Genomic DNA, 10,763 nt, shown 5'->3' with positions numbered 1-10,763 from the left:
TGGCATCTCTCAGATTTTACTTTGTTTGTTCCGACACCTATTTGCCCGGATCCGGTACCTCTCTTATTAATTCTTTCACTGTTCTCACTGTAGACATTCTAATAAAAATGATAAGCATTAAATGAAGTCTTCATCCAAGATGGTGTAGCAGTCAGACGTCTTTTGTCTTCGTCTTTTCGTGTCCCGTGTATAAATCGTGTATATATCTTTTTATATATTTTTTCATTGCATATATTTCAAAAATATTTTTCTTAACCTCAACATACTCTCCTGCAATCCGCCTCACCCAATGTGGTATGGATCTGCTATTTTCTGTACTTTGAACCAGAACCCCCCAACAGAAGCTAGCCAGCTAACTAGCTACTAGCTAGTAGTCAGCTAGCCACTGCTAGCGGTCATCAGCTACCTTTAGCCCGGACAACTCTCGCCAGTCTGCACAGTGCGAGTCAAACCAGAGCAAATCTGACTTATTATTCTCCACATCTCCGGATTCCTACCGCAAGCTCTGAACCTCTTCACCTGGATTATCGCAGCTAGCTAGCTGCTATCCGAGTGGCCACTCCTGGCTAACATCTCTGTCCCGAAGCAAGAACCAACTAGCCTGGAGCTATCCTTTGCTAAGCCCATCTTCCGGCTAGCCGAATAGGTCCGTCAGCCACTCCTTGGGCAACAATACCTATTTTGCCAATTGGCCTGGACCCCCGCTGACCCATCACGACTGGACTACCGTCGTAATTCGACCGAGTTTTTTTTCCAACTGGCTCCTCTATTGCGACGTCTAGAGCATATCGGAATGTTAGCTTAAGAGGCCCATCGGACAATTCTTTGGCCACTATATCTATTATTTATTTTTTTTAAATAAAATTTTATCCCATTTTCTCCCCCCTTTTTGTGGTATCCAATCGCTAGTAATTACTATCTAGTCTCATCGCTACAACTCCCGTACGGGCTCGGGAGAGACGAAGGTCGAAAGCCATGCGTCCTCCGAAGCACAACCCAACCAAGCCGCACTGCTTCTTAACACAGCGCGCCTCCAAACCGGAAGCCAGCCGCACCAATGTGTCGGAGGAAACACCGTGTACCTGGCCCCCTTGGTTAGCGCGCACTGCGCCCGGCCCGCCACAGGAGTCGCTGGAGCGCGATGAGACAAGGATATCCCTACCGGCCAAACCCTCCCTAACCCAGACGACGCTAGCCCAATTGTGCGTCGCCCCACGGACCTCCCGGTCGCGGCCGGCTGCGACAGAGCCTGGGCGCGAACCCAGAGACTCTGGTGTGGTGAAAGGGTCGCGGCCGGCTGCGACAGAGCCTGGGCGCGAACCCAGAGACTCGGGTGGCGCAGTGGTCTAGGGCACTGCATCGCAGTGCTAACTGCGCCACCCGGGAGGCCTCACTATATCTATTTTGCCAATTGGCCTGGACCCTTTCACCACCACACGACGACTGGTCTGCCGACGTTACAGCACGAAGGAGCTACAACTGACTTTTTCCATCGCGACGTCCCTCTAAGACCCTTCTGCTAGCTTGCTAGCCCCGGCCCGCTAGCTGCCTGAATCGCCGTGTCTCCGGGCCGCCTGAGCCACTCACTGGACCCCTATGATCACCTGGCTACGCATGCCTCTCCCTAATGGCAATATGCCTTGTCCATTGCTGTTTTGGTTAGTAATTATTGCCTTATTTCACTGTAGAGCCTCTAGCCCTGCTCAATACGCCTTAGTTAACCCTTTAGTTCCACCTCCCACACATGCGGTGACCTCACCTGGTTTAAATGATTTTTCTAGAGACAATATGTTAGGTGAGAATTATCGGTTAATTGAATGATTAGAATATTCCGCCCTGAAACATGTAATTGTATGGAAGTGATTAGAATGTATAACATCATAATCAATAAATGTGTAGTCTAGTCAGAATTAGGGTAAGGACAATATGTCTTTATAGTATTATAAACACAGACTGTCTGAGCTTGGTGCCGACCTGACTAGAGATTTGGGAGAAGAACAGGGTGTATGTCTCAAGGACAAGGTCACTAATCTCTGGCGGCTGGGTAGCAGGACATGTGTATGTGTGTGTGTGTGTGTGTGCGTATGGTTGTGTGAATGTGTGGGCGTGAGAAGTCAGTATAAAATGAATTGTTTTGTATTCCTGATTTTAGAACGTTCCGTGAATAAACCTTTTTGACTATTTAGCTGGGCCTCCGTCTGTTTCATTCAACCAGGATCTTACAAATTCCGGTTTGCAGACTGAGTAATATATTTGAATTGGGTTATAAACCAGGGGAACGAAATTATCTTATCAATTGGTCCTTCGAGCCGGATCTCAATACCTGCCTCTGTCGTCCCAAGGAACTGCTGAGAACTGTGCACGGGCGGATCCAGGATCCGTGAGACAAAGACCTGACCTCTGAATTGAGGGTTTATTTCAGGCCAGTGGGTGAACTGGTACACGACAGAGGTGGTGACGAGATCCAACCTACATTGCTTTCCCAGTCTACGTGAAGGTCAGTAAAGCTTTATTCACAAATTAGGGGAATTGACGCTTGGGCTACATTCAGAAATATATTTGATTGTTTTTGTGTAGTTTAGGGGTTGATTTTAAATTCCCGTAGTAGGGCATTCTTACCCGGTGACCTATCTTTAGAATTTTGTGTAGTGAAAAGTTTTAAAGGGAATGAAGTATTCTATGCAAATGGAAGGTAGGAATTGGGTGTAGAGCCACCTAGGAAGCAGTAGAAGGGGGTCCGTGATGACACCGGGTATCTGCAGTACCAAACTAAACTAAAGAATATTAGAGAATATATTAGAAGGTCCGTAAATGACACGAGGTATCAGTGACACCAAGACTATCAGTGGACACTACACTACCTATATAAACTAAAGAAGAGAGAAGGGAAACCTAATATAGCGGAGTGAGATACGAGATATTAACGTCAAAAGAACAAGCAACAACAGAAAAATTGGCTGCTGACTAGGGATTTACGACCCCTGGAAAATAGCTTATAGTTGTATACGGATGAGACTTAATGTCCGATCGAAAGACACCTCTATAGATAAAGTTTCAGGAAAGGAAAAACACAGAGGTTAAGAGATAGCAAAAAGAGCATAGATTTTCTGGAATGGCACGAAGGTATCTGCACGCACTACCAATGGAAACTATCTAATGTTGAGACCTAAACGTTAAATTGGCCAATATACATTAGCCAATCTAACATACTAAGATCTAACAGTAAGACCTAAAAGTAAAACTGGTTGAAGTAATTGATCTAAAGTATATTAGTAGGAAGAGAGGCAAGAACTACCGGAGGCGCGCAAAATAGGTTCGCCCATTCCACGAAAAGAGCACACACATAGGGAATATTGACATAAGAGATCAGAGTTTTAAGCACACACATAGAATAAGAAGATAATTATTTGCGTGTGAGATAGATATATTTTTCAGTCAAAAGTCGCAACAAAGCATCCTTCACTCATGCTGCCAAACATACTCTCATAAAACTGACTCCTCAGCAAACTGGATGCAGTCTATCACAGTGCCGTCCGTTTTGTCACCAAAGCCCCATATACTACCCACCACTGCGACCTGTATGCTCTTGTTGGCTGGCCCTCGCTTCATATTCGTCGCCAAACCCAGACTCCAGGTCATCTATAAGTCTTTGCTAGGTAAAGCCCCGCCTTATCTCATCTCACTGGTCACCATAGCAACACCCACCCGTAGCACACGCTCCAGCAGATATATTTCACTAGTCACCCCCAAAGCCAACACCTTTAGCCGCCTTTCCTTCCAGTTCTCTGCTGACAATGACTGGAACGAACTGCAAAAATCACTGAAGCTGGAGACTCATATCTCCCTCACTAGTTTTAAGCAACAGCTGTCAGAGCAACTCACAGTTCACTGCACCTGTACATAGCAACCAGCATCCAACTACCTCATCCCCATACTGTTATTTATTTGATTTATTTTGCTACTTTGCACCCCAGTATCTTTACTTGCACATCTATCACTCCAGTGTTTAATTGCTATATTGTAATTATTTCGCCACTATGGCTTATTTATTGCCTTACCTCCCTTATCTTACCTCATTTGCACACATTGTATATAGACTTTTTCGATTGTATTATTGACTGTGTTTGTTTATTCCATGTGTAACTCTGTGTTGTTGTTTGTGTCGCACTGCTTTGCTTTATCTTGGCCAGGTCACAGTTGTAAATGAGAACTTGTTTTCAACTAGCCTACCTGGTTAAATAAAGGTTAAATAAAAAAAATTGAAATAAAAAGTTGCCTCCTCGTTATTTCTCACTCCCCAGAAAGACCATCATGTAAAAGCACGGTGATCCTTCTGTGTAATCATCCTATCCTGCCACACTGATTCCAGACCTGCTCTCTTATCTGTACATAGAGGTTATTCGGAGGGCCGGTGGGTAACGACTGGAGGGATTAAACTAGCAAAATAGTGGGTGGAATGTACAGTAAATGAACATCCTATGCCTCAGACGTAATGCAACAACAACAAAGAGCCGTCAGAGAAAAGGTTTTTGAACATGCCCGAACCAAGGTGCATTTGGTGGCAGCAAGCCTTGTAAACAAGGCTAGAGAGGATACCCATGTTATAGTTAACCCTCAAAATGAAAAAAACAATAGACACTACAGCCAGTGTCTTCAGAACATCCTTAGAAGAAGGCGAAAGGTCACAGCCTCAGCTCCACTCATGGCTTTCAACAAGAAGTTGACTCTCAGGAGTTAAATGGACTTGACATGGGGAGAGGCATTGTGGGAGGTTTTGAAAACTAAGATAGGATTGTTTTTTTAGTTTTTTTTTACCTTCAAGGTGCAGAACAAGTTTGTAATCTGAATATGTGGTTCATATTATCACATAGGCAGGAGGCCTTTATATTCTTATATGTGTGTTCTGCTGTAGCCTACATTGATTTATTTTAAGTTATATTATGATATTTGTTCTACTGGTACATCGATCTCTGGAAAGTTATATGAAATGTGGGTCTTGTAAGCTCCAACAGCTGAGTGTGTGTGCATATGCATATGGCGGGTGTTCTACAGTGTTGTCTAAAAATGTTGCACTACATTCGAATATTAGCCTATAAGAAATTCAGACTTGTTCAAGCCCCGCAGCTATGCTCAAGTATGTGGGTATACTGCAGTGACGTCGAAAATGCTTTGAATTAATCAGCACCTTGGCGAGCGCTGTCCGTTTCACCACCATAGATAGTAGGCTACTTGGAGAGTGCTGTCTGTTTCACCACCATAGACAGTAGGCTACTTGGAGAGTGCTGTCCGTTTCACCACCATAGACAGTAGGCTACTTGGAGAGTGCTGTCCGTTTCACCACCATAGACAGTAGGCTACTTGGAGAGTGCTGTCCGTTTCACCACCATAGACAGTAGACTACTTGGAGTGCTGTCTGTTTCACCACCATAGACAGTAGACTACTTGGAGTGCTGTCCGTTTCACCACCATATATAGTAGGTTACTTGGAGAGTGCTGTCCGTTTCACCACCATAGACAGTAGACTACTTGGAGTGCTGTCTGTTTCACCACCATAGACAGTAGACTACTTGGAGTGCTGTCCGTTTCACCACCATAGACAGTAGGCTACTTCACTGTTTACTCGGTCTGCTGCGCTCTTACTTTGTATTTGACAGTTTTTTCTCTCAATGTGTTCCAGTACCTTGTCGCGCTCACTATGTATTCCAGTACCTCAGAGCCCCGCTGATACCCTCCCCCTTCTCGTGCTCACTATGTGTTCCCGGGACCTCCCGATTTACAAATTAAGCACTGGCCACTACACAACACTAAACAGTACAGTGGAAGGACCACCAGAGGGCAGGCTGGGCTCACGGATAGTAGCCCAACAATGCATGTGAGACAAGGTAACCAGAGGCAATTAAGCACTAATGAGATATTCTCTTTCCCCTACAAGAGAGAATAGGGAACCAGCAGATAGGGAAGGGGGGAAACTATCTCTGGAGGAGTTGACTCGTTTATTCCACGTTTCCGCTTTAGTGACGCCAAACTACTTGGTCCGCTCACAGTACATTATTTGCACTATAACGGTGCCCACAAACTGTTAGGGCCTACATAAAGCTGTCCCAACAGCAGAGTCCCAACAACAGCAGTTCCAACACCTTACCACGGCTACACCTGGCTATCAGCGGAGCCTTGTCTGGAAGTGAAACAGTTCATTCAGCCTCATTTACTGCCTTTAAAAAAAAAACATAGCTGATATGGCTGACTTTTTTAAACAAATGTGGTTTCTACTGACAATTGAGATGTACAAGTTATGGCATAGGGGGAGGACGGGGAGATAAGAGACAATCCGTAATTTCGATTAAGACATTAATGAGCGAGAGAGGACGGACGTAGTCAATATAACTATTTGTTCAGCACTTGAAATGTACAGCGACAGAATTCATAACGTGGGGCGTTCTTACAGTATTCTCCCTGTACACCAAGTCAGAATCGTAGGATAAATAAAGGGGACTTATAAGCAAACAATAAAAGCTATTACAATATCGATGATGACATTTCTCTTAAACAGGCTAAATGTGCACCACCAAGTCATATTACGTTACACCCTTATTCTAAAATTGATTAAATAGTTGTGTTCCCCTCATCAATCTACACACAGTACCCCATAATGACAAAGCAAAACTAGTTTTTTTTTGTTGATAATATATATTTTTAAGGGAAATATAACATTTACATAAGTATTCATAAGCCTCTTTGCTCAGTACTTTGTTGAAGCACCTTTGGCAGCGATTACAGCCTCAAGTCTTCTTGGGTATGACGCTACAAGCTTGGCACACCTGTATTTGGGGAGTTCCTCCCATTCTTCTCTGCAGATACTCTTAAGCTATTTTCCAGTCTCCCCAGAGATGTTCGATCGGGTTTAAGTCCGGGCTTTAGCTTGGCCACTCAAGGACATTCAGAGACTTGCCCCGAAGCCACTCCTGCGTTGTCTTGGCTGTGTGCTCAGGGTCGTTGTCCTGTTGGAAGGTGAACCTTCGCCTCGGTCAGAGGTTCTGGGTGCTCTGGAGCAGGTTTTCATCAATAATCTCTTTGTACTTTTCTTTGTTCATCTTTGCCTCGATCTTGACTAGTCTACCAGTTCATGCTACTGAAAAACATCCCCACAGCATGATTCTGACACCACCATGCTTCACTGTAGGGATGGTGCCAGGTTTCCTCCAGACATGACGCTTGGCATTCAGGCCAAAGAGTTCAGTCTTGGTTTCATCAGACCAGAGAATCTGGTTTCTCATGGTCTGAGAGTCTTTAGGTGCCTTTTGGCATACTCCAAGTGGGCTGTCATGTGCCTTTTACTGAGGATTGGCTTCTATCTGGCCACTCTACCAAGGCCTGATTGGTGGAGTGCTGCAGAGATGCTTGTCCTTCTGGAAGGTTCTCCCATTTCCACAGAGGAACTTTAGAGCTATGTCGGAGTGACCATCAGGTTCTTGGTCACCTCCCTGACCAAAGCCCTTCTCCCCCGATTGCTCGGTTTTGCAGAGCGGCCAGCTCTAGGAAGAGCCTTCCTCAGATCTGTGCCTCGACACAATCATGTCTTGGTGCTCTACGGACAATTCCTTCAACCTCATGGCTTGATTTTTGCTCTGACATGAACTTTCAACTGTGGGACCTTATATAGACAGGTGTGTGTGCATTTCCAAATCATGTGCAATCAATTGAATTTACCACAGGTGGATTCCAATCAGGTTGTATAAACATCTCAAGGATGATCGATGGAAACAGGATGCACCTGAGCTCAGTTTCGAGTGTCATGGAAAGAATACTTACGTAAATAAGGTATTTTTGTTTATATATTTAAGAAATATGCATGTTGTTTTTTAATCCATTTTAGAATAAGGCTGTAACGTAACAAAATGTGGAAAAGGTCAAGGGGTCTGAATACTATCCAAAGGCACTGTGTGTGTATATATATATACATATACATATACATATACATATACATATATATACAGTGGGGAGAACAAGTATTTGATACACTGCTGATTTTGCAGGTTTTCCTATTTACAAAGCATGTAGAGGTCTGTAATTTTTATCATATGTACACTTCAACTGTGAGAGAAGGAATCTAAAACAAAAATCCAGAAAATCACATTGTATGATTTTTAAGTAATTCATTTGCATTGTGTATATATACACTGCTCAAAAAAATAAAGGGAACACTAAAATAACACATCCTAGATCTGAATGAATGAAATATTCTTATTAAATACTTTTTTCTTTACATAGTTGAATGTGCTGACAACAAAATCACACAAAAATTATCAATGGAAATCAAATTTATCAACCCATGGAGGTCTGGATTTGGAGTCACACTCAAAATTAAAGTGGAAAACCACACTACAGGCTGATCCAACTTTGATGTAATGTCCTTAAAACAAGTCAAAATGAGGCTCAGTAGTGTGTGTGGCCTCCACGTGCCTGTATGACCTCCCTACAACGCCTGGGCATGCTCCTGATGAGGTGGCGGATGGTCTCCTGAGGCATCTCCTCCCAGACCTGGACTAAAGCATCCGCCAACTCCTGGACAGTCTGTGGTGCAATGTGGCGTTGGTGGATGGAGCGAGACATGATGTCCCAGATGTGCTCAATTGGATTCAGGTCTGGGGAACGGGCGGGCCAGTCCATAGCATCAATGCCTTCCTCTTGCAGGAACTGCTGACACACTCCAGCCACATGAGGTCTAGCATTGTCTTGCATTAGGAGGAACCCAGGGCCAACCGCACCAGCATATGGTCTCACATGGGGCCTGAGGATCTCATCTCGGTACCTAATGGCAGTCAGGCTACCTCTGGCGAGCACATGGAGGGCTGTGCGGCCCCCCAAAGAAATGCCACCCCACACCATGACTGACCCACCGCCAAACCGGTCATGCTGGAGGATGTTGCAGGCAGCAGAACGTTCTCCACGGCGTCTCCAGACTCTGTCACGTCTGTCACATGTGCTCAGTGTGAACCTGCTTTCATCTGTGAAGAGCACAGGGCGCTAGTGGCGAATTTGCCAATCTTGGTGTTCTCTGGCAAATGCCAAACGTCCTGCACGGTGTTGGGCTGTAAGCACAACCCCCACCTGTGGACGTCGGGCCCTCATACCACCCTCATGGAGTCTGTTTCTGACCGTTTGAACACATGCACATTTGTGGCCTGCTGGAGGTCATTTTGCAGGGCTCAGTCCTCCAACCTGATTGGAGTCCACCTGTGGTAAATTCAATTGATTGCACATGATTTGGAAATGCACACACACCTGTCTATATAAGGTCCCACAGTTGAAAGTTCATGTCAGAGCAAAAATCAAGCCATGAGGTTGAAGGAATTGTCCGTAGAGCACCAAGACATGATTGTGTCGAGGCACAGATCTGAGGAAGGCTACCAAAACATTTCTGCAGCATTGAAGGTTCCCAAGAACACAGAGGCCTCCATCAATCTTTAATGGAAGAAGTTTGGAAAACCAAGACTCTTCCTAGAGCTGGCCGCTCTGCAAAACTGAGCAATCGGGGGAGAAGGGCTTTGGTCAGGGAGGTGACCAAGAACCTGATGGTCACTCCGATATAGCTCTAAAGTTCCTCTGTGGAAATGGGAGAACCTTCCAGAAGGACAAGCATCTCTGCAGCACTCCACCAATCAGGCCTTGGTAGAGTGGCCAGATAGAAGCCAATCCTCAGTAAAAGGCACATGACAGACCATCCGCCACCCCATGGTTATCAACTGTCAAGTTGTCTAGGTGTTATAATTATTTCAGATCTGCCCAAACTTGAAAACGGCTTGCTCAACCCGTGAAGGATGCAAAGGGACAACTCAATTCCTTTCCAGTGTTTTATTATGGTTTTGATGCCATTTGTTGAAACAGTTGATTTGTTGAATAGAGTAGTTGAATGACAGAGGAATAAGGAATAGGGAATAGGAATAGGAATAGTAATAGGTTGATAACCTTAAACAGAGAATAAACATGCATTATTTTACACTAAACAATGCATGACACAGCAACAAAGCATGGCTTTGAATAAAGTAAACGTTTAAACAATTTAATCTAGCACTTCTAGCAATTACTTCTGCAGTCAGAAAATATCCACAACAAAAGAAGTCACCACTCCTACCAGAGTTAAACATGTAAATTGTGCTAAGCACTGGATGCAACATAATAAATAATTCCAAACATTACATACCAGTTGCGTCTTTAGGGTTGAACAATGAGCTGTTTGTATGTTGAGGACCCAAGCAAAGCTAAGCCCAAACATTTTATACCCATGCTTATCTGCCAGGTGCACATGTAAAAGTAGTCCCTCCAGAAATCCTGGCTCAATTTTTTAGTTCCACCCGTGTTTTTGGGTTATCTGCCCTCTTGAGGCCTGGAGTTCTTTAAAAGGAAGAGCTGCCATTGTGCTCATGTTTTGAGTGTTCTGTGTTTTGACGCAACACCTCCCACTTGACCTCCTGGTTCTTGAACCCAAGGAGGTCATACGAACCTCTGTGTTGGGGCAGGTTCGATTTCAGCTATCAGGCTCTTCCTTCTTCAACAGGAAGTAAAACAATGATGCGTCTGACATCCCTATGAAGAACTGTAGCAGGTATTTTAGTTGAGAGTTTCTTTGACTTCTCTTGAGCAGGCTTCACAGTTGGGACTGGGTAGCTGGGAAAAGTTCTGACATGCACATCTCTGACGATGCCCTTCTTGTCAATGTTGACACTGATGACTCTGGCTAGTTTGTAGTGACCTCTCCACGCATT

The sequence above is a fragment of the Salvelinus alpinus genome, chromosome 8, assembly GCF_045679555.1.
Source record: "Salvelinus alpinus chromosome 8, SLU_Salpinus.1, whole genome shotgun sequence".
NCBI lineage: Eukaryota > Metazoa > Chordata > Actinopteri > Salmoniformes > Salmonidae > Salvelinus > Salvelinus alpinus.
The sequence above is the reverse complement of the archived record's forward strand: the minus strand, read 5'-3'. Positions refer to the sequence as shown.